Raw genomic sequence first — 23,850 nt, 5'->3', positions numbered from 1 at the left:
GATTGTTAATTAGAATCTTTGCTGTGAACATCTGAAGCCAACAGCAGCTCACGGGGAAGGCTGAAGCGATGCTGAGCTGCGCTGCTCACGTTTCATTTCCTGCTTGCTGCTCGAGCTGTGTGACGGGGAGGTTTCCAAGTACGTCCCAGGCACATAAGAGTTCTTGCAGGGAGGGAGCTGAAATATATACAAAAACCTTCTTTGGTAGAAGGAGCGGGGCATAATGAACAGCAAGAGATTATACGACAGCAAATCTTTAATTTATTACACGGGCAGTTTTCAGATAGCTGTGTCAAGGTCCTCCGTGTTTATGAAAATAGTCTGCACTCACCTCACAACTGAGAGTCAGGGAGAATCCATCAATTTAATTTTAGCTTTGGCCAGAGAGTCGGACTTCTTAAGGAATGCTAATGATTTTGTCCAGATGTTAACAAATCTGCAGCAAGGCAAATGAAGGGACGTTTTTGTCCTCCATTCCCTTAATGTCATTAATCCATGCTGCTGGGACTGGGGATGGACTTCTGAATGCACGGAGCAAGATTTGAATGTGCAGTGCAGTTATAGGCAGTAATCAAAGCAGATTGTTGTCCTCTGTTCCATGTAAGTGGATCAGACCCTTCACCATCACGGAGCAGAAATCACCTGAGGGTGAGGTGGGCCACTGAGATCCTTGCTTTATCCGCTTTGAGCGTCTCCTGCTGGGAACACGGTGGCTGTAGGAGCTTCCCCTGGTTGTAAAGCAGGCAGAGCCATCAGCAGTCCTGCAGGAGCAGCCACTGCAGCCCAGTGCCCACATTGCTGTGGGGAGAGGCTGAGCATCGCCAGCTCCCGTTGCCTCTGTGGCAGCTGTGTGTGTGTGGTTGCTCTGTTGGGGTGCAGGGGGTCGATATTGTGGGGTTTTTTTGTTGTATTTCTGTAGAGGAATAGATATCACTGACTGTGAGGCCCAGATTGCAGTTGAGTTCGTTACCACCTCAGGAGGAGAACTGTAATTGTACAGAGCTCTGAGTAACTCAGTTTGTGAGTTCTCTGTAGGAGCAGTCAGTTCCCAGAACGTTGGGAGCGAAATACTGGTGTCCATCCCATTGCCACAGCAGCACTGGGAGGGTGTACGTGGTACACACAGACCACTGTCATTCCTCCTCAGGTTAGTAGTGAAAGCAGAGCTCTATATATAGTCTATGGCTCGTACAATGTGCAGAGGCACAGGGAAACCTGGACAAGCACAGGGGAGGAAAGCAGTGGCCAGAAGCCCAGGTTTTCTCCATTTTTGTTTCCTCATGAACAGAAATACTCAGCATTCACTGTTCCTTCCTGCAGTGTCACAGGTCAGGACTTGAATGCTCGGTATCTCAAATAGCTCATGGTGTCAGCCTGGTACAGATCACCGATGAATTGCATCCAGGCACTTTGGGTGGCATCATTCAGGGGGATCCCTGCAAACTGTGCAAGGGATGAATGGAATGGATGGAGGCACAGCAAAGCCAGCAAGCCCTGGAATGTGGGAGCAGGGAAAGGAAATTTGTTCTGGAAAAGGAACCTGAGGATCTTTGCTACCCCTACGTACTGCTTATTTTTAAGCTGGAGTGCTCTTTCTATTCACGTGGGTTATGCGTGTGGAATCTTTTATGATAGGAATCTTTTTCTCGATTCCAGCTTTTCTGTGGAATGTTTTCTCCATAGATATGACATATATTCTCCTTCCTGGGCAAAGCAAGTGAGGAGCACAGTCTGGGGATGAAATCCTTCCAGAATTATCTGATGCAAACACACAGTTGGATGGGTTCCCAACTCCGTTCTCTTTTCTTCTGACTTGCAAAGCTGTGGCAGGGCTCCAGGAAAGAGGTGGAGCACCCTGTAAAAATGCACAGCTACACCCAAACAGCTCAAAATCCAGAGGTGTTGCTTCAGGAGTTTGCTGTGCAAAGGCACCGGAGGAGAGGAAGCAGTAAAAAAAGGTGAACGAAGTTAGGTTGATAGACAGATGTTTGTAAAACATTGCTCCTTCCCATCTCCATGTTGAGGTGATGGGCCTGCACGGAGCAAGCGTTTAGAGTGTTTTTCTTTATAAAAAGGTACACGGAAGGAAGCTCCCAGGGCAGAGCCCAGCACACACAGCTCTGTGCCCTGCAGGTCCACATGGCTCTACGTAGGAAATGCTGTGAGGTTCTGCCCTCCAGCGATGCCACCACCAATGGGGAAGCCCTGCGGTTTGTTCCAGTCCTATGAGCATCCAGTCCTATGAGCTGAGTGTAGGGAGTTTTCCATCAGAATGATTTTTCAATAGAAAATACAGTTTCCTGAGGTGGAGGAATTGGTGTCGTCTTGAATATTTTCATTGGAAAAACAGAATCACAGTGAGAGTTACAGCATCGTGCTGCCTTGATGAATGCTCACCTAATGCTGGCGAATGGTGCTGTCCTGGGGTGTCACCTCGCACCTCATTGCCTTCTGGGTGGGTAACACATCTGAGCACCTGTGAGAAGAAACAGCCCATTCATTTTTGGCTACTTCATGCTAGTGAGAACTCTCTGCTTGGGCATCTCCAGTAGATATCCAGCACTTCCACAGAAATTGTTTAGAATTTATCTGGTTTCCTTCATGGTTGGTTTTTATTTGGGGGGGGGGGGGAGGAAGAGGTGTAGGAAAGAAACCCTTATCTGGTGCTGGTTGATGTCACATGAACTCCGTCCTGTTAGGTAATACAGATCAACACCAAACTGTCCTGGGGGTCTCTACATGAGTGGACCAGCACTGTCAGTGTGCCAGAGCACACATCTGGCCAGCAGGTTAGTGCTGTGTGGGGAAAGGCACGTTCCGCTCAGCCTGTAATGTGCAACAAATGCCTTGGAAAAAAAGAAGAAGAAAATGAAGCATTCTCTATTTCAGAATTAAACTGTGGGAGGAAAGGAGGGAGAGGGAAAATAAAAAAGGCAAAAATTGTTTTGTTTTTCTTATGGAAACCATAATCCTACTACATGATGGGAACAAAAAAACAATCAAGCTTACAAGGATTTCTGATGATGGGATAACCCTGGGTTCTTCGTTCTGAATATAAATTGGTACATTATAATATGCTCACAAGAATGGCAGCTGTAGCGTTAGTAGCCCAGAGAAAGGAACTCAGCTTCATGAAATGACACCTGATGTGAAAGCTGTCTGCAAGACGTGGTTCTGTGTGTACCCCCATGTAGGTCCATTTGCATCTGAAGCAAAAGAAAAGGAGTAGAAATGTGGGCTGCCCTGAAAGCTTCTGTCAGAACTGGGCACTTACACATTCCTCAGTGTCGGTGCTTCTCTATGATAAACCTTTGTAAACTCAGTCAAACCCATCCCAATGAAAATTAGCTTTTGTTGCTTTTATGGAACAATATGGGGCAGGAAAAAAACCCTCTTCTAAGTGGCTGGAATCGCTGCCTCTGGTTCCAGAGAGAGCTCTTGGTGAAGTTATTGCCCCGTACAGCCAATTAGAAGTTGAAACCAGGGTTTTCCCCACTTCCCCTAGATATGGAGAGATTTGCAGATCTGCTTTCATCCATACCAGCACATCTGGAGCCGTTCTACCAGCTGCAGTGAGAACGCTGTATCTGCCTCACTGCTGTGGAGTGAACCCAAGGTTCTGATAAATACAATTTTAAGTGATTTAGATTAAACTCCCCTTAATTGATTCTCAGTTATCTTATGCTGATTTGATGCCAGTATAGTTTCAGGCATATACAAACAGAATTTGAAATGACAAAAGTATTCTGGGAGATCAGAATCGAAAGCAAAGAGTAATTTTGCTCAGATGTAAGTAAAGCTGGCTTGAAAATTAATTGTATTAGGCTCTATACTCTTTCTGCTGTGACAGCTGAGGATATGAATGTTTTAAATGAGCAAAGGCAATTTCTTAGTGGAAATGAGCCTGGGCAGCTCGTTAAGGACAGGTGGGGGGGTGAGCACAGCGCATCTGGTGGCTGTGGGTGGCTGGGAGTAGAAGAGAAATCCTATTAGTGCCCAGTTAAGAGAATGGCTGTGTCATGAATTCAGTACTTATTAAAGGACCCAGAGGGAGTCCTGGCACAGGGATGCAAATCCATAGTAAATCAGAGCCCTGATTTCTAGTGCTCAGAGAATGACTGGTTTTGTGGAAGTACTTTCAGATACGAGTGATGAGAAATTGGTCTCATTTATATCCCTGAAAATCAGGAGTAACCCCAGAGCAAGGAGATGGAGTCATTGGTCTGAGATATACCTACAGCTCCCGTAACCTCAGCATGTGAGTGCTTTCTATATCTGCATGGATCAATTATTGCCTGTAAGCCAGGGCAGTGCTGATATCCTCACTTCACAGCCTGCACATTTAACGACTGCAGTCCTGATTCCTAACAAGATTTAAATCTATACCATCTATTGGTTTCGTTACAAATCAAGGGACTTAAGATGCTTGGTACTAGGTGGATTCCTCCAGAAAACATATGTTAGAGAATGCAATTAGCTGACATGTTTTGCATCCATGGTTACCTCTTTAATCACAGAGCTTTCCTCCCTGGCTGGGGAAGTCTGTGGCCCTTCCCTGCTGTGCGATAGCCCGCAGAGCTGATGTGGGAGGTAAATGGGAAGGGGAGGGAGCAGGAGAGAGATGCCTTTACTTTCGCTTTATCATTCTGGGAGGTGATCACATACTGCAGTCGTGAGTATTCTGCAAGAGCGGGGTGAATAACAGAAGCCATGGTCTGGTGGCAGTTACTCATTCGCAGCCTTGCATCAGGGCGTTGTTTCTTTCCTGTGTTTTCAGAGCAAATTCCTCTTGGGGTAGCGATGAAATACTGGTCACAAATCAACACAACTCAGTTAACACAACAATACTCAGTAAAGTATTGCAAAATAAAGCAAACAATACAAGAGCCCAGTGCTTTCATCGTGCGCAGAAAGACCTCCAGAACACCAAGGAACTTTGGAACTGATTCAGAGACCCAGAAATGCTGCAACTTGGCCGTTTTCCCTCTCCAAGCTTTTCCTTCCTTCTTTCCTCTCTCCTCCCCAACTGAACCGCTCAGTAATAGAATCCGTTACCTGGAATCACAGCAGGACTCCTGGCCTCAGCATAAGAGAGCAGGTTGTAATGAGTATCATGCTAGAGGAGGAGCAGAGCGCACCAGCGACCAAAGAAGATAAGCAATTTGTGGCATACGATGCAACTCAGACAAGATGTCAGTGACGGGTGGAGATAAAACAATGTCAGTCACTGCAAATTAATTATTTGCCTATGAAAACAAATCAGCAGAGCAGCACACCACACAGCTGTACCACATCGTGAGGTTTGGCTGTCACTGGGAAGCGGTCATTTCATACTGCCTGAGGGCACGTGTGCTCCTCTGCTGCAGTGCTGGGAGTGTCGTTGCAGGGCAAGCAGGCTGTCAGAGCTGAGCCCAAAGTGCCACTTCCATTATCAGCCCCTTATAACGAGGAGTGAGGAACTCAGCCAGAAGTTTTTTGCTTTAGGCTGAAAACAAGTTGACAAGGTCTCGGCACAAGAGCAAGCATAGCCAGTGGGCAATACTCTTGGTTGTGCTGGGAACAAGGTTTGATTTAATGAATGAAAGGAGGGAAGGCCGTAATTATTCTCTAAGAGAGAACAAGCAAAACATTAAAATCTACACAATCTATCAATCATATATCAGTATATATGCCCTGTATCAGTAATAGACACATCTGCAGTGCAAGAGAGCTGTTGCTTATGGCAGAGTTTGGGTTCATGCACCAGTGGGACATGTCTGATAACAAGACTTTGTGTTGCTGCCCTCAAGTACATAACATTCACAATAATTGTCCAGCAGAAAGCTCCCAGTGCTGGGTATTTTTGTTCCCAGCACACAGTTGATGTCAGTGACTTATCACTCACTTGAGCTGCATCAACCGGAGCTGTAGAGCTGCTGCAGATGTGTTGGCATCTCAGACTCCTACCATCACAAAGAACAGAGGTTGCTTTTTTTCTCCCCTGTCTGCAGAAGAATCTCGTGTTGACGCAGCCCTTCTGGCCTGCAAGATCCCCCTGCTGGCTTTTGATCCACTGGGACTGCCAGGTCCTTCTCTGCAGGGCTGTTCTCAGTGAGTTCTTCTCACAATCTGTATTTGTACCCAGGATTGCACTGACTCAAGTGCAGCTCCTTGCACTTTGCCTCATTAAACCTCATTAGATTCTCATGTGCCCGCTTTTTGAGCGTGTCCAGGTCCCTCTGGATGGCATGGCTCCCTTCTATTGTATCAACTGCACCACTCAGCTTGCTGGTATCGATGAAGATGATGATGGATGAAGATGTCGAAGATGTTGGAGGATGAAGATGTAGAAATATTCACGTCCTCATTGGGTGAAATTTTGGCCAAGCTACAAGTTTGGTTAATGCTAAAACCACAGAGAATAAGTGTCTGATATATCTAGTGTTGGGTCCTAAATGAAAATATTCATGTTTTTAAACAGCGTAACCAAATCTCCATCTTAGATGAGATGACAGGAAGTATTTTGGTGAGTAGTGATTGACCTGAAGAACCATCAAAGGTTTCTTTCAGTCAGATGTGCAAAATCCCTCTTTTTTCCCCTTCTGAGCACAGATATTTTAAGCCTATAAATGAGGAGAAAATCTCCGGAGAGCAAGATATTGCAGATAAAATTTAATCTATAAATGTCTGACTTTAAAGGCACAATCCAAGCTCTCCATTTTATCTTCTTGACAAAGCAAAACAACTCAATTTTGAACTTGCTCACATTGATTTTACATCAGGGAATTCCACCAGTTTCTGGGAAATTATTGATGTAAGCGAGGTCAAAATCCATCCCTCTCTTTCTTTTCCTTCAGAATTCTTTTTCATCTATTGATTACGATTGTGCAATGTGGCTTACTGACTCTGAGCTAGTAATGACCAAGAGCTATGGGATAAACCGATCTGACTTAATGGGCCACAACACCAGAATTGATCCCTACAATGACCCAGAAATTAATTAAAATAATTATTCCCATCTAGCCATCTGCCAGAAGGCCTCCAGTACTGCCATCCACCTGATGACAGTATTTAAGTCCCTGCAAATTCAGCTGTTCAAAAACACAAAAGGATCGTCCATCTCTTACATCTGTAAGTGTGGTCAACACCCAGTGTGACCCTAATGGCACCAAATCTCTGTGCCACATGGTTAGGATTGAGCCAATTGTATGCAACAGCACTTTCTTCATTTATTACTCTTTCCTCCTTTGAGGTCAGATGGTTCACATTTATGAAAGGATGCATTTCTTCTTCATTGCTTAGAGACAGTAATCATTTCTTGCAGTGTTTACAAGTCATGTTTTCAAAATATATTTAGGGTGCTTTACTTCCTCAGTGACCAGATCCAGATGAGGAATAAAGGCTGCAGCCCAGCCAGGTTGTGCTGAGTACGCCTGTAGTTCTTCCCAGGGCAAAGGGAGGGGGCTACAGACTCACTGTGTTACAGTGATGTCCACTGCTGCCAAACGGCACGCAGGAGCTCACAGTGCAGTCCTGCACTTACAGAGTCCCAGATCAGATCTGAGATGTGCTAATGGCAGATGCAGCTCTGTCTCCATGGGAGGGGGAGGTTTGTGCTGGCTTTTACAGAACTCTTTTTCTGTAACTCCACATGGGGATTTGTCTTTGTAAAACAATGAAATGCACCCGCATAGAGCAGCATGGTGGGGAGTGAGACCTGCTCCTCAGTGGTGAGGCTGTGAAGTGGGATGCACTTGGTGTGCCTGGGAGCCCTGAGGCTGAGGAGCTGTGCACTGGGGAGATGGGAATGCATCTCCCTTTGCTCCAGCTAGCACAATAACACAGTGAAAGTGCACAGTCCATTCCATATTTGCTGCCTCCCCTACTGCCTTGTTTTTGCAATTACTGGACACAGAGGAAAATACTTCTGAAGAGACCTGAACATTCCAGTTCACATGCCCCGCACCTCTCTGCAGAATATCTGGGAGTCTTTGGGAGGTTGTCTTAAAGCACCTGCCCAGTTGGAATCACCACTCTAACGCAAACCCACCATCTGTTATCTCTACTCTGTATGCTGCAGATGTACTGAGCTCCCCAACTCAGTGCTGTTTGGGAACCTCAGGGGACTGCATTTCATTGCCAGGTGATGAAACCCCACAAAATAAGAAAATGGAAATTAAAGCAGGCAACCAGAATGACATGTGGTGTGGTCACTCCACAGGGGAAGAGCAAAGTCTGGCAATAGTTTCTATTTAGAAATTAAATCAGTTTCAGCTGTGAAGCTGATAACAATCATGTGCACAAGGTTACATAAGATGCCATTGGTCTCATTCGCTTTTCGTCTGCTCTGTGGGCTCTGTAGCCTTCATTTGGGGTTAGCAGGGAAGGGGTTAAGTCCTCCTCTTTAGCATAAGAGGGACCACAGCTGCATGCATGCCTTCAGCACAGAGCAGGGAGTGCTGGGACAGGGACAGCTGCCATTAATTAAGGGATTCCCTTACACACCACAAAATGACTTTTCTCCAGCAGCCTTGCTTGGCTGTGTGGAGGCTGAACTCGGTAAGGCTTTAAAGCAGGGAGAAAATTGCGCTTCATTTCTTCATCTCCCTTTTGGTCCTTATGAGGGTGGCTGGTGTTGAGTAAAGGAGCCTATGGTGGAAGCTGCCTTTTTATTGCAGTGCTGTAAACCTTGCTGCCTTGTTTTTGAAGGCCTGCTTGGAAGCTGATGCTAGGGAGCTATGTTTGCTTCTTGTGTCTCCTATGGGAAAGGAAAAGAAGTCAAACAGGGAGAAGGCAGATCAGGAGAATGGGAAGGAAGGAAAGAAACATTAATGAAACAGTGTAATAGATCTGAGATAAGTTAAGGCATCTTAGCAGAAAGCTTTTCCGAAGTGTCCCCAGATCTCAGTTTCCTGTCCTTCTTTTCGTTGGGGCGCTTTTACTGAGGGCTGTAACACAGAGCTGCCTGCCCCGGGATGGGGCACTGCGCTGACTGAGCCGCTCCGTCTGTCCCGCAGGGATGGAGGCTGCGCTCCGATGGCTGCTCCGTGCGATGGGAACGGGCGTCTGCAACGGCGGCAGGAGCCGCGTGAGGTACGGCTGGAGCTTCCAAACTGATGAGGGGCTTTGTTTTGATTCCTGTGACAGTGCCTTGGAAATACTCAGTGTGAATGAAGGATGAGTAACGTTGGGGCTTTTTTGCCTCTTGAAAGGAGCAATTGACTGTATGGGGCTCGTTAATTAGCAGCGCGCACGTGTAAGGGAGGCTCTTTGTGTGTGGAGCAGAAGGAAGCAGATGCTGGACGTGTCTGTTTAATCGCAGCCTGGGGCAGATGCCCGGGGAATGGGCTGCGCTTTGTCTGTTCGGTGTAGCCTTGGCATAGAAACAGAATAATTCGGCTTTGGGTGGCATTTAAATTCATGGACCACCCCGCCATCCGCCGTCCTGACTCAGGTCTGCCCCACGTCCAGAGCTGAAAACGAGAAGTGGTTGAGCGGCTGGAGGTTTAACGGGCTCGCTGCAGGGCCTCCGTTCACGGCGGTCACCGAGGGCTGCTCCTTAGCAAGGAAGGATGAAAATGCTCTTCTGTCCCTTAATTCGAGAGCGCTAGATGAGCCTGAAGCGGATTGCTCAGTAATGCTGACGGTAGTGAAGCTGAGAACATGTGGGGTGTGCTGGGCCAGCCGGGGCACGAGGCAGCACAGAGCCCGGGCTGTGCCCGCAGCCAGGGGAGCTCTGCCCACCGCTGACATCGTTGTTCTGTAAGTCGTGCTGAGTGTTGATTGCTTCCCAGGTGTGGGGCGCGATGCGGGCAGCCCTCGTGTCCCGGGGTGAGCGCAGCCTCGGGGGAAGGGCTGCTGCCGGGGCAGTGCTCGGGGTGTGTGAGCCCAGGGGTGGTAAACCAAAAGCCTTTCTGTGTTTCCATCTTCAGATAGGTCAGAATTCTCCTGCAGTCAACGAAGACCTCTTTTAATTTCCTTGCTCATAACCATGACTCAGCTCTGAAGCCCAGAGGAGCGGTCTTATTTCTGCTCCTAAATCCTATGGTGCAATAGCTGAAGACGATGGAAGGTCTACTGTGCCTAATCCTCACTCAAGGCTAATGGGCATGGGCTAATGAAGTCACCATTTGCCTTGGAAAATCTCAGCCAAAGAACTTAAACACGTGGGGAAAAAAAAATGGTTTCTGCAGTCTTTTACCCCCTATTTAAAAAGCAAACAACACTTGGGGTTATGTTCAGTTTAATTTGGCACTGATGTATTTTAAAGCAATTTCATGTAAGTGATTTTCAGCTTTAAATTTGCCTGAGTATGGGAACTGTTGAATCACAGCCTGAACCTCTGATTGACCACCTGAGGCGAGTGCTGAGTCAGCCGCAGGGGCACAGGTGAAGGCAATTTCACCTGAGTGACCGGAAGGGGTGGATCCTGGCTGCACCCCTCCTAGGCCCCATTTAAGGGCTGACTCCCAAGCAGGATGGGTCTCTATCTGGAGATCACTCCTCTTGGAGCCCTTCTGTGAGCCCAGGACACAGGTAAGATCTTTATTTCATTATTCCTTTGTAATGTGATAATCTCTCTGGTCGTATACCTGTTTGCCATACAGCCTGTTTAGGAGAAAGTCATCTAATTACAGCTGTGTTCTGAAACCCTCCTAGGACCAATTGATGTTCCATCTTTCCATGGCTGGCAGAGACCTGCACAGTGTTGTCCATGTGTTGTGACCATGAATTAATATATGAGCAGCTTGCATTTCTGTTCTTGCTGCTTGCTGATGTTGTGTGAGGATCATAACAGAATCATTTCCTGAGAGATGGGCTTGGGTGCAAAGAAGAGTGACCAAAGACTGAAGCCAGAAGCAGGTAGAGAGGGTTTGTGACTTGTGGGAAGCTGGCTTTGATTAAAGTGCCATTGATTCCCTGTGTGTTAGCAGCACGTGCTGCCTCCGGTGCCAAGAGATCTTTGTTGCCAGTTTTGCTATGCGTGCTTACTGTGTTGGGGTCACTGAATTGTGCTTAATTAGCTGGAATTAGCTTTTAACTTATGTTAAAGCTCTTGATTGTAAGTGATGGCATATAGAAGGTTGGCTTGAGTGGTTTGCCCCTGATTTACACTGGTGTTAGTGGGTGTAAGCTGAGCTCTGCACTCTTAAGCGATGACAGAAAACGTTGCTTGCAAGCTCTTGTGTCTGAATGACTTCAAGTGAATGTGAGGTGATAAGAGTGGCACTTGGGTCCTACCAGCAGGGGTCATTAAAAACATCTTTAAGTCATGTCAGTATGCAGCCAAATAATATTACAGAAAGTGCTCGTGTATGTAATAAGCAGGGACCTGTTTGTTATGAGAGGAGGAGCCTCCGATTTGATTTGACTAAATGAGGAGGACAGCCTTTGCCTGTTGGAGCAAAGGGAGTTTTTCCTGTCCTGCTGAGGTGGGTTGGCTGTCCCAGCTGCTCCCAGTGGGTCAGAAGCAGGAGCTCACAGTGATGTGCCATCCAGCTCCGATATGCACCACCAAACATGTGAGAGCAGATGCTGCAAATAATGCTTCCCTTCTTTCTTTTGTTCCCCCCTCCTCCCGTGTGCTTTTGTTTTTTGTCTCTCAAAGTGTTTGTTCTTTGGCTGAGCTTATGTTGTCACAGGTTGATCTTTACACGATGCTCGCGTACCCAATGGGACTGCCACGTGCCCGAGGGAGAGCAAGTTTATAACAGGATGATGGTGAAGTGCTGCTGAAATCCTGCAGGACTGAGGAAAGATTAGAAGGAGGAAATGCAGAATAACACAGTGGCTTACAGATGACAAAGCAGTCCTAGCCCATTAGCATACGGGGATCCAACAGAAGTGTTCATAATTGCTAATAACAAAAGGCTGGTCTATCATAACGACTCCATTCAAACCAAAGCACACATCAGGCTTGTATGGTAGCGAGTGTGTTTTGATGATAGGTCTGGTTTAAACCTAATCTACTGAAATACAGGCAGGATCAGAACAATGCTTCCTCTGGGGATCAACAACTTTGTCCCTCAACAGACTGCCTTATACAAACACCCGTAATTGAGTTAAAATTCATGCAGACAGCTTGGATTTAAAAAGAAACAAATATCACACAAATAAACAAAAGTCATGAGCAACGGGGGATGGGAGAGCCTTTGTGGGGGAATGCCCTTTGAAGCATGTGCCAATGTATACTAAATAATGGGAATTAATATTAAATGCTACAGGTCACAACAGTGCGTATTTGTTCCACCTTGCTGAAAAAGCAGCTGGAATCGCTCGGTTGTGCAGCAGGCATCTCTTCTGTGTGGTGCTTTTGTTTCTCAAAACATTCTGTTAGATCTTTACTGCCACTCCAGCTTTTGCTCCCCCGGTTTCTGTTTGCAAGGTCTGGGTTTTTTGCTCCACTAATTTAGTCAGCACAGAATGAAGGTGATCTGTTCGGAGGGCTTTGCTGTAGTGATGTTGTGTATGTGTTAGTTGGGTAACAATAGAAACAGAGCCATTGCATTATTTCTTTTTTCAAATGTCCCTTATCTCAGCACGAGGCTGAGGCGGTCCTGGGCTCTGCTTTGCCCAATGGCATAAATGGGGCAGAATCCCTCCCCACTACCGAGGCTGTGCTTGGCCTTGCAGAAGAAAGTTCTCCTGCTCCGTGCTCTTCTGGGCTGCTTTTTCCTTTGTACTTTCATTAGAATAGCTGATGGATGGGCTGTTCCTGTGAGCGTGGCTCTATTGCATGTGCTGATGGCTGCTCCATGGGGCTGATGTCCTGCACATGGGCAGGGATGTCTGCACACATCACGTTCCTCAGCATGACATGGGCCCTCCTGTGCCAACAGATGATCTTTTCCTATTGTCTGTAGCAGGCGAGCTCTGTGTGTTTGCAGATCAGTGGGCTTATATGAGAAGTGCACTTAGTGAGTACTTGGCTTCAGTAACAGACATGGTGAAGGGGAGGAAACCAACCTACTAAGCCTGGAGTTTTGACCAGTTACACTTGTAAGGAGGAAAGCTTAGTGATGTTTTAAGGAGCTTCCTGTTTCCAAAGCTCTCACGGTGGGGTTTTGTGGCTTCTCCCACCTGGGACCAATGCAGTGACTGCAGCCCTGAGTCAGCCATGCTGTGCCACCTCCTTTCCTCCCTTACCTCCAGCTTCTGTTGGCAACCTCAGACAGTGGCAAGATCAGACCCTTCTCTGAATCAAACCCAGATTTAAATTGTGTGTGGGAGCCCTATGAAATAAGGCTGAAGAGAAAGCCCTGCTAACCTTGAATTCGGGGAGTGTTCTCCAGAGACTTGGTATTTAGCTCAGGTTTTGGTTTCAGCTGCTTACTTGTGTTGGAAAAGTTATTTTTGGTTGCTTTCTGTGCTTCATTATAATTCTGAAAGTGACTAATTTGATGTGACATTTTCTAATGTAGTATGATCAGACATAATTTGATCTTATTAACTTAGATCGTACCATATTAGCAAACATCGGCTTCTATTTGAGAAATTTACACATGCTGCAGTGTGGATACACCTTAAAATCTTACTGCATTAGTATAATTTGTCAGCTTAATGTTGTATTTGGTAAAGAATGTCAGAGCATACTGTAATTTACAGCTACCTACGTAGGACTGACTGCAGAGCCTCAGGTTGGCTGTGCTGTTGTCATATTGCTTTCTCTTAGGCAGGAACCAACTCAGTGCTCCACGATCACTGCAATTCCAATGCTTGATGCTGTCTCGTTTGGAAATGCTTTCACTGCTGTGTGTCTGAAATGTAAGTTAGCTAAGTGGAATACAAAGCTTATCTTCCTCAGAGTGTGATGATGACCAACGTGGCCTGAGGTCCACGTGAACTGGGAAGCAGCAGGTAATGAATCAAGCATTTGAACTGCATTCAAGCGTTCCCTTTCCCAATTTTCGCCACCTGTTGGATTTAGGTGACTGCTGTCCCTTTGATGTGAAAATGAAATAATAAGAAATCAAGCCCTCAAGACACTGATTAGAAAACCCACAGTAAATAATGGAAGTATTCACTAAATGGAAGAACTGAGCACTGTGCCCATGGAAGAGGTGTTGAGCACTTTGCACTGATGGCCATTCTGAAATGAGGCACTCAGTTCTAAACAGACAACAATTCTGTTTCCAAACTGATAGTGCTGTGCCTTTCCCAACAGGCTGTTCTGCACTATGTTCTTCATGCTCAATTTAGGAAATAACAGTGAGAAGCAGTTCCAGCCTCCAAATTCCTTTTGATTGCACTGGATTGTTCCAAACAGCCTCAGTGAGGGGAAGAGCTCCATTCCCTGCAGTGGGAGCTGAAGCAGAGGGTGAGAGGAGCTGCTGATGTGCAGAGACTGAACTACACCACTGCCAGTGTTGGTGCAGGATAGCAAACAAAGCGGATGGAATCTGCCATCCCTGCCATCTGCCCTTCTAGGTGTTACAGGACTGACTCTGTACACCTTCTCCTTTCTACTCCTACTCAGAAGTCACTCCTGGTAAGGGAAGTGGGGTGGGAGCTGGTTCAGTTTGATGCAATTAAATGATTCCTCCTCTGTGGAAAAGTCAAGGGGACTTTGTGGACTCGCTGCTTTTGAAGCTGCTTGTTCTCTGTAGTCAAATCCTGTGCCACTCCTCCCGGGCAAGGAGCTGGAAGGCTCTGTTCCTTTGTACCGCTCTGATCTTCAAACAGCTCTTCATTGCTCTTAATACTTTGAACGTGGACTGCTGCAACTTGCCATTCGCTGGGCTGAGTAAATCGGGTGCTTTGTTTGAATCTCCTTACGGTAAAGGTACTGCTTTGCCCCAACACTCGGTGCTTGCGTTAGGAGGAAAGGCAATGGCTTGTGAATGGTCCAAAGTTTCTGCAATAAACTGTGATCAAAATCTCCGTTTATTTTTTTCTTTAAAGTTGACCTAAATCTTTCAGTCTGGCTGCAGGGCAAAAATCTGGTAGAATTAGAAATAGGTTCTCAGTTGGACTAAAGTCGCACTCTTTCATGTTTGCTCTTAGAGGCGCAGCTCGTTAACGCAGTGATCGCTGCTACACATCTTCAGTGCTCAACACTGAATTTGAAGTCAAGTTTTAAATGTTCTTTTGATACGTTCTCAGGTACTTCTGTCTGTTAAATTGTATTAAGCAAGTTCTGTTACAGGCTATCTGTACTGCGTTCTTCGGTCTTTGCCAGAAGAAGGTTAACACACCATTAGGAAGGCAGCCCATGGATAATCCCATTGCCAGAGCTGTTGCTGAGTAGGCATGTTCACATTTCCTCCATGCAACACTGCAGTCCAATCTGAGTTACCATAACGGCTATTTTGGTGTCATCCATACTCATACGTAGTTCAGAACTGTGTTGTGGTGCTATCAAAATGTATCTGATGTGAACATTGGCAAGGTATTCTCAAATGTAGCTTCTTAAATGCGATACTGTAAGATATGGCAGTTCTGGACTTCACTCCTGGTGCATCTGATTTGTCTGTTCTGCTGTGTTGCACGGCATGACGGACAGAATTGCCTTTGTAGGGTTTGGCCTCTTCTGATTTCAATGTCCTCTCTTCAACTCAAGCATCCTTGTTTGTAGGAATAAAGGAAGGAGGACTGTGGGACACCCATTGGAGCAGGAACTAAGTGGGGGTCATTGTGGCACTCTCCTTGGATTAATCCATTACTGTCATTAGTGTCCGTTCTTTGTGTTTCCAGGGGGTGAATAGTAAAATCCATTTTAAGGAGACTCGTGCTCCAAGCTCCAATGGTCTAATGTGATTTTGTGGGATGGGAAGAGCTCACACATCTCCTGCAGGCAGCAAGACCCTCTTTATTTTAGAAGTAACCATAGTCAGGAATGGTGGCCAATCTCAATTTAAATTCAAAGCTGAGAGGTGGGTCCTGATCAGAATAAGATTGCTTTTTTTTTTGAATGAATGGCAGCTGTAATCATTATTTAGTCTAGAAATTGGCTGCTTCATTCAGAGAAATTAAGGCTTAAAAGAGGCTTTTGTTGAATCACTTCAAGAAATTGAATGTCCTCTTAGGGAGAGAAGAAAAAAAGCAAAGGCATTAATGGAAAAATAATGAAATAAATACAAAAATACTGTTCTAATTTGAAATCAGATTTTCTTGTTGTGATGTACAGAGCTGTTTTGCACTACGTCCTGTTCAAAATGAGCGGTGCCTGGAGCATGTTCTGCTTGCACAGTCTATCACAGTAATACCAAGCAATTTGAATGTTATTATTTCATCTTAATGACTTATTTTAAAAAATTAGCTTTTCTCATGTGTGGGGAACTAAGTCACAGAGCAGTAAAACTGCCTGGTCACAACTCTGTTACATCAGCATGAGGGTGGATCTTGCAATGCCTTGCGTGTGAGACTTAATGGATGAGAAATGAGGTGGACTGAAAACTCAGTAGATGGCTTAAAAAACAAAAAGGGGATCTTAACCTATCCTCACTTTCTGTTCTATCCCTAATCCCAATCCCCACTCTGCTCCTTTGAACCATATGCTTTTCCAGGATAAACTGAGCATGGGTTGAGGTGCGTTGTGATGGCTGGGAGCAGGATGGTGTGCACAGCTTTCTGCATGCAGGATGTTCTGGGGAAAGCTTATTGCAAGAGAAAAGGCCTCCTTGTGGCCAAAGCAACAGTGTGAGCCCTGTGAGGTCGGTGTGTTTGTGAAGGAAGCTCAGCATGCAGGCTGCTGGAAGGCAACGAGAAGGGCATTGCAGTCGGTGTGCTTCAGCCAAGTCAGTTCCCTTAAAATCTGCTGCTGGAGAATGACAGCTCTCGAGGTTTTGCCAAAGACACATGAAAATGCATGGAAATGGACCCAGACTGGCTGTGTAGAAAGCTCTGGTTGTGTAAGAAGCTTCTGAGGTTTGAGGGTACTTCTCATAAAGCAGAATAACCCTTATAGGCACAAGTGAAGCTCCCGGAACAATCTTCCTCTGCTTTTTCTCCTCTCATTTCAATGAACTTTAGAGGATATATAACCCATGGCTTCAGTCTGCTGCAGGGATCCCTATGACGAATGCAGATGTTCCCACAGTAACTTTGGAGGGCTGAGCAGAGCTTGTTTGCTCCGAAGCATTTCTTCAAGGCTTTTCTCTTTCCCTGTAGCGGTGCTCTGCCTGGTGCTCTCCCAGCTGTCTGCTCTCAGTGTTTACTGATTTCCAGCTTTTTCCACTGGCAGCACAGATTCAATCAGAATTTCATATTAGTTCAGCAACCCACAGCAAAATCATATTGGAACATTACAATAGCCCTGTGCACAGGCTTGCAAGAACTTGCCATAACAGCTCACCCACACCACTACCTAATATCTCAACTCCTGTGCACAGCCCAACCAAGCAGGGTAAGGAACACCTCTACCCACAGAGCTTTTTGATGGCTGTTGGACAAACATCTGTTAGGAGTTGTTTTGGTGCTGACTTGGATATGCAGGTGCAGATTAGGACCTCTTAAGCACTTCTCTATGATTTCCTATGTACAGGTTAGGATGATGATATGTAGTATGTGCTATGTAGCAAATAGAATGTCCATGTGAGGAGTATGTCTCTGTCCCTCTGAGTGGGTGGAGGTGGGCTTGTTGGGCTAGCAGGGCTATAAGGGGTCCTGTGATGGGTGTGAGCAGAGGGGAAGGCACTTAGGGGAGGACAGAAGAGTGGCAGAGGAGGAATTAGGGATAGCCTTTCATGGCAAGGAGCAAAGCAAAAGGTAGAAGTGCGTCAGCTGGAATAAACTGACAATGAGGATGAGGAAAAGCCATGCAGGGCGCCCAGAGAAATAGCAACTAAATGTGACTCTCCTTATCTCCCTGCTTGGCACCAGAGCTGCTGGCTCTCTTCTCCCACTGCCAGCCCCGTGCATCCTGGTGAGAGCCAGCGGGCACCGTGGGGACATTGCTCTGGGACACGTACCTGAAATAACACTTGGAAGCTGCTGCTGCCCTGGTGCTGTGCTGGCAGCTGTGTGCAGGCTGCCTATTGCTCTGGGTGTGGGGTACTGGCTGCAACCCCACGGCTGGAGCACAGCTTCCTGCAGTGCTTGGTGCCTGCTGGCTGGGCACTTGGGCTGGGTGTGGAGCAAATGCATGGTGAAGTTGTCCCTACCTGAGAGGCAAGCAGTGAGGTGGTTGTTGCTGTGCTGGAGAAGACAGCAGCTACAGCTCCTCCTGGCCATATGTTTCTGGGTCAGGTGTGTGCAGTTTTGAAGACCACAGTGTGACTGCATGCAGCTCCAAGGAAGGCAGTGGAAATTGGCCTTATAGATTTTGTGCTTTGATTACTCTCCCTTGCAGGCAGAACCAGGATATGAGATGGAGATGGGGAAGAGCCTCACCCAGGTATGGGCAGAGTACGTGTGCTCGTACTGATGACCTCAGTTCTGAGGTTGGTGTGTACAGCTGTGCGTTTCTTTAAGCTTCAGGCCGTGTGAAGGCAGCACGTTTATTCCAAGAGAAGCAAGATTGCATTTTTCAACTATGAATCTTATTAATTTGCAGTAAGTGGTTTAATAGTAACTTTGCACTGGTGCTGTGGCTCGTGAGTTTGAAGCTGGAGGTGATGCTGACTCAGACAGCCATGTGAAGCACTGCCTGCAGGGAGGTTCTGTGCCTTAATGGATTGCCGAAGGTGCAGGTGGTGAGGAGCAGAGGCTCACCTGGCTGTTGTCATAAATGTGATGAAAAGCTAAAGCTGCTATAGAAAGGGATCTTCTATTTCCTTAATGAGTATTTAGTGACTCGGGTAATTATTTGAGCTTTCTAAATTGTAAATTATACTGCTAGAATCTTCTCCTTTCTAGTTGTGCAGGAGCTTTATGATAATTTACAGCATGATCACGCCTGTGGAAATCCCTCACTCATTCCTGTTCGATTTATTGTCGTGTTTTCCATGATGAGTTAATGTATTTAGAATGGAGCTGAGGTGCTTGCTGTATGCCTGTGCCATGAGCGCTGCTTCCAGATCTCATACCAGCAGGGTGGCAGAGCCCTACAGCTCACTGCTGCTTCATGCTCACTCTGTACCTTTACTGCTCACAGACGATGCTCGTAGGTCTCACCTCACTGGGATGTGGAGCAGAGACAAACGTGGCAGTTGGTGCTCAGAGCTTTGCTGTCCTGGGGAATAGCCGTGCGTACAACTGCTTTGAAAAGCCTTCCTGCAGTTGTGCAGCGTTTAGCAGTGCCCAGCCCTGGCTCCCACCTGCTCAGTGCCTGCAGGTCCCAGGAGGGAGCTGTGTGCTACGGATTTTACATGATTGAAGTCTAAGGAAATCTTTCCTATTGACTTTTTAGGGGCAGAGGGGGCTCATTCAAAGGTCACTGCTTAAAGTGCATCTGGACTCCTGGGTGGGTGGTGTATGCACTGCATCCTTGATGTTCTTGTTAACGAAAAATGATGAGAAACTAAGGTAAATGGCACAGCCCCTGGCATCCTACCTGCAAGGCATGTGGGGTGCTCGGAATATATAAGCATTTCTGCTAATGGTAAGCCATCATTCTAAAGGATGCTTGCAGCTGCAGGTGCTTTATTATTCAAGACAAATCATTGCCTTCATTTGTTTCCATCAGAAACAAACTTGGAGAGTATGTCTCTGAGGATAGGAAACAAAATAAGTGACTCTTTTGACAAGAATTACATATTATTGTAGCTTTGGCATCATCAAGATCTGATTTACTGGGGTAACAAAATATCTGTTTTAATACCAGGCTGAGATGTACTTACTTTGGAGGGGATAGTTGTGAGAAATATGAAGAAAGTGAAGTGATAACAGGGGAAAAAACCTGGAGAGCTCTGGCAGCAGGTAAGGTGTGTGTGTGGGATACCTCATTTCAAAGCAAGAGGAGCGCTGCCTCTGGATTTTGCCAGTGGGCGCTCAGTGGAGGCCGTGGGGTGCATCGTGCACAGCTCTGGGTCTGCAGGCACAGCGGTCTGTGTGCAGCTCAGCCTTCAGTGCCTGCTGAAGTGTTTTGCTCAATCCCGGCCTGCAGCCTGATTTCTAGTTCCCATCTTCACAAGGTACCGAGTGCCTTTAATACCCCCGTGAATAGCAATTAATGGCACTCAGCTCCTTCAAATGCTGGGATAAATTGCAGCATCTCCCAAAGGTGGCTATTAGAGCTAATCAGAAAATGCTGCACTTCCTGCAGAAAATGTCAACTTCTTGTTTTTGAAAACCAAAAGCAATCAGAGTAAGCCGGCTCTCTAAGGAAAGCTCCTTTAAAATACAACTGCATACGTTTCATAAATATTTTCTCTGGTCCAAACCCCAGATCTGTCACTTTCTGGCCCTGTTTGGCAGCCATGGCTCTGCTAGCAGACCTGCCAGCCCCCGTGGGGCAGCTGCACGGCACACAGACAGGTTTGTTCTCAGAGAAGTGTGTCTGGTTAGGAGTGCTGTGGCGTGTTGGGTTTGGGGGAGAAGTGGCACAAAGCAGAACAGCAGCGTTTAAAAAGGATGACCCCTGGAGGCTTGAAACTTGTGGCCATCAGTACCACGAGATTTGAGTCCAGGGTGATATTCCGGTGTGGATGAACAAAATGCAGTTATTTCCCTTGAAGCAGGTCTGGCTTTTTCTCAGACCTGGGAGCTCAGTCCTGACTTCAAAATCATTTGCCTTCACAATTTTGAAGACCTCCCTATGAATTTCTGCCCTACAGAAGCAAACGGGCAAAGCAGGTGTTGCTGCTGAGCATTCACTGCTGCTTCTGGAAGGTACCGCAGCTTTCACTTCATTAACTTCAACTCTTCTGGTAAGAAATCTCTTCTGCTGCTTCTGAAATGCACCTCTTGGCCACATTTTATTTTCATGACTTATTTCTGCTGCTTCAGACTGGACATCCAGGGTGTATAATTGTATCATTAATATTCTTAATGACTTCTGGGACGGTATTTAATTGCTAACAAGTTTTCTTCTCCAACATCCTCAGTGATGTAGGCTAAATTAGCAAGAGGTGCTGCTGGTGGTGACTGTGTGTCCCAGGGTTGCTCCATTACAGCATTAAATAACAGCAGGGCACGTGCTATGGCAGAAATAGAATCACCTGCTCCAAAAAGCAATGTGAATAATGCATGTATTCACACTGCTTTCTGGAAGCAGTGTCTGTAAGGGAGATTTGTATTTGACCACTTTATCAGACTCTTTTCTAGGGACGAAATGAGCACCAAAACTTTCCTGCCAGACAGTAAACAAATCCAAATGCTTCTGTCTTCACCTCTGGCTTTTAAATTGAGGTCACAATCAATGTAAATGGGGATCGTTTCACCTATATTCCATGAACTATTTGATATGTGAAGTGCTTTGAATAACTCATTGGACAATATGAGCTGGAAAGGTTTATTTTCAACATAATAGTTCCACCAGCGACATTACCTTCACACCAGATCTGCTTGGCAGGAAGGCTGGAGCTCCAGTCCAAGTTCTTAATGAATATGATAGAAACTCACAGAAGCCAGCAGCTCTAAAAAGCAGTTGCCAACAGAGAACAACACTGTAAAGAAAGGAGAACATTGCTGCGTGAAGCTCCAGCTGGTGGCTCCTGGGCAGCCCCACATCCTGCTTCTCCTCAGCATCTTGGTCAACAGCTCTGTGGAATTCATATGCTATTGTACAAGGCAATTATCAGTTGTTTTGGGCACGGCTGGGCCTGCCAGTGTGCTGGTTTGCTGCCAGTGCTGGGCGCCCATTGCTGGCTGCTGCTCTGATCGTGCTGCCAGGTGCAGAGCTGGCTGTGTTTGGCAGAGGATGCTGCAGCAGTGCCCTGCATAGACAGACACTGCTCTGAGACATGCAGGTCTGTATGGAGTTATGTTTCTTCCCATTGATTGCGTGCTTCCAGGTGTCAAAGTGGTTCTGCTAGATGTGATCTTTAGAGATGTTCTGGCAGGCTCAGAGCTGGGGCTCTTCATCCTTTAAAAGAGAAGGATCCAGGGGGACCTCATAGCAGCCTTCCAGTGCCTGAAGGGGCTGACAGGAAAGCTGTGGAGGGACTTCTTATAAAGGCAGGTAGTGACAGGATGAGGGGGAATGGTTTTAAAGTGGAAGAGAGTAGATTTAGAATAGATTTTAGGAAGAAATTCTCTATTGTGAAGTTGGTGAGATGCTGGAATAGGTTGCTCAGTGAGGTTACAGATGTCCCCTGGAGGTGTTCAAGGCCAGCCTGGGTGGAGCTGTGAGCAACCTGGTTTAGCAGGAGGTGTCCCTGCCTATAGCAGGGGTTGGATCTAGATGATCTTAAAGGTCCGTTCCACCCCAAACCATTCCATGGAAAAGGGATTTTTGGTTGGAGAAAAGGGAGCTTTTAAAGCTCAGATTGCCCTCTTCAAAAGCTACAGAGTTCTGCAATCTTACGAAATACTCCCAGTCAAATTAACACAAAGTAAGCTCAACTCTTGCCCAATTAGTTCACAGGGAGAGCTGGCTAAAGCATGCAATGACATGGAATTCATTCCTGAGCTAGCTGCCTTTCTGCCCTGTGGTCTGAGGTGACCCTGATTCCAGCCGAGGGGTTGTTCCTAGGGGCTCACCACTTAAATCTTGGCAATACATTTCTGCTTGTGGGTTGTTTGCTTTTTGACTGGCTATTCACTGAGATGTGGCTGTGTTATGTTTAATCAGGCTGTGCTTGGAAGCAGAAGTATTTCTCATGAATAATGGCCTTATCCAAATGTAATGAATCCAGATCTTCTGAATGCAGCGGATTTTGGGTTAGGGCCAAAATGAATGGCATGTAGAAGGCAGCAGGGAGAATTTATTCCACTGTGTGCACTTCTCATTTTTTCCCCTCATCTCAACGTATTGTCATTTTTCGCACCTACTTACCGTCAGGAGCCAGGCAGACCCGTAGCTTTGCTCCTGGCTTTCAGAAGCATCCAGCTGAGAAGCCAGATGACCCAAGTTCAGACCAGAGGTCTGTGCAATAGAACAGTAAAGGCTGCTACCGAATAGCAGTGCCTACTGCAGGGCAGCTTTGCCTGAGCAATCAGATGGGTAAATGCACCATACTGAGAGGTGTTTTGAAGGGGATGTCTTAGAATGCATAAAACCCTGCTCTGTTTCCATTCTTTGCCTTAGTTTCCCTATGTTGTGTATGGCAGTGCTAGTCGTGGTACTCATTAGTGAGTGTGGTAGGGATGGGTTGATGGCTGGACGTGGTGATCTTAGAGGTCTTTTCCAACCTTAATGATTCTGTGAAATTGTTCTCATTTGCAAGATGGAAATGGTATATTGGGACACATCAGTCATCTTCAAGTAGTGTGGATTCCATTTTCAGTGGTTTTTAACAAAAGGACAGTTAGCTTCATGGCAACGTGTTGTTGCATGAGCTGTGCTCAGCTATCTGAAGCCTCATCTTAGTTTCTCACGCTCCTGGTTCTTAATTTCTATAAACAAATGGATTTATTCCCAACGTGTACATTACACATCTCTATTGCTTCCTTTTCTTTTCTCAGAGAATAGGTTGATATTATGAATGCTTTGAGATAAAGCACCTTTTTAATGCAAAGAACAGAGCTACTTGAAGATTCCTTGTGTGGTAAGGAGCCTAAAGCTCCCTTCCAAAGGCAGCATATGCTCTTTATTTCTTAGGAATTTACTGCTACTGGAGTAAACCTGATCCCACTGAGATCAATGGAAGCTTGCTATTGGCTTTGCCAGCAACTCCTCCTTCCCTTTCTTCATTTTAAATCTGGGATAAGATTTAAAGGGTTTGGGGTATAAGACTGAGTTTCAGTTGCTGAGGTTTTTTCTCTAGTGAGTCTTTGCATTTACTTATGCCACTGCTTAGAAATGCCGTGGCAAAGCAGTGTTTCAATCAACAGCTTTAACGATGTATGATTATTCATAGCTTTCTGAAAATGTCATAAGCAGATCCACTT

The 23,850-nt window shown here is 46.2% G+C and overlaps 1 non-coding gene across 14 annotated transcripts in view; it reads left to right on the top strand.

Moving 5' to 3' along the window:
* The window catches only part of LOC121106795, a 148,588-nt gene that overhangs the window by 39,591 nt on the left and 85,147 nt on the right, over positions 1-23,850 (top strand). The window contains exon 3 of one of the 14 annotated variants that reach the window (XR_005839840.2): positions 8,997-9,072. The exons of the other annotated variants lie outside the window; for them this stretch is intronic. This is a non-coding gene — a transcript (uncharacterized LOC121106795). The remainder of the gene's footprint in view (positions 1-8,996; positions 9,073-23,850) is intronic. 14 annotated transcript variants of the gene reach the window in all.

The sequence above is a fragment of the Gallus gallus genome, chromosome 14, assembly GCF_016699485.2.
Source record: "Gallus gallus isolate bGalGal1 chromosome 14, bGalGal1.mat.broiler.GRCg7b, whole genome shotgun sequence".
In the NCBI taxonomy this organism is placed as follows: domain Eukaryota; kingdom Metazoa; phylum Chordata; class Aves; order Galliformes; family Phasianidae; genus Gallus; species Gallus gallus.
Note: the sequence above shows the minus strand (reverse complement) of the source record. Positions and strands in the feature narration are given on the sequence as shown.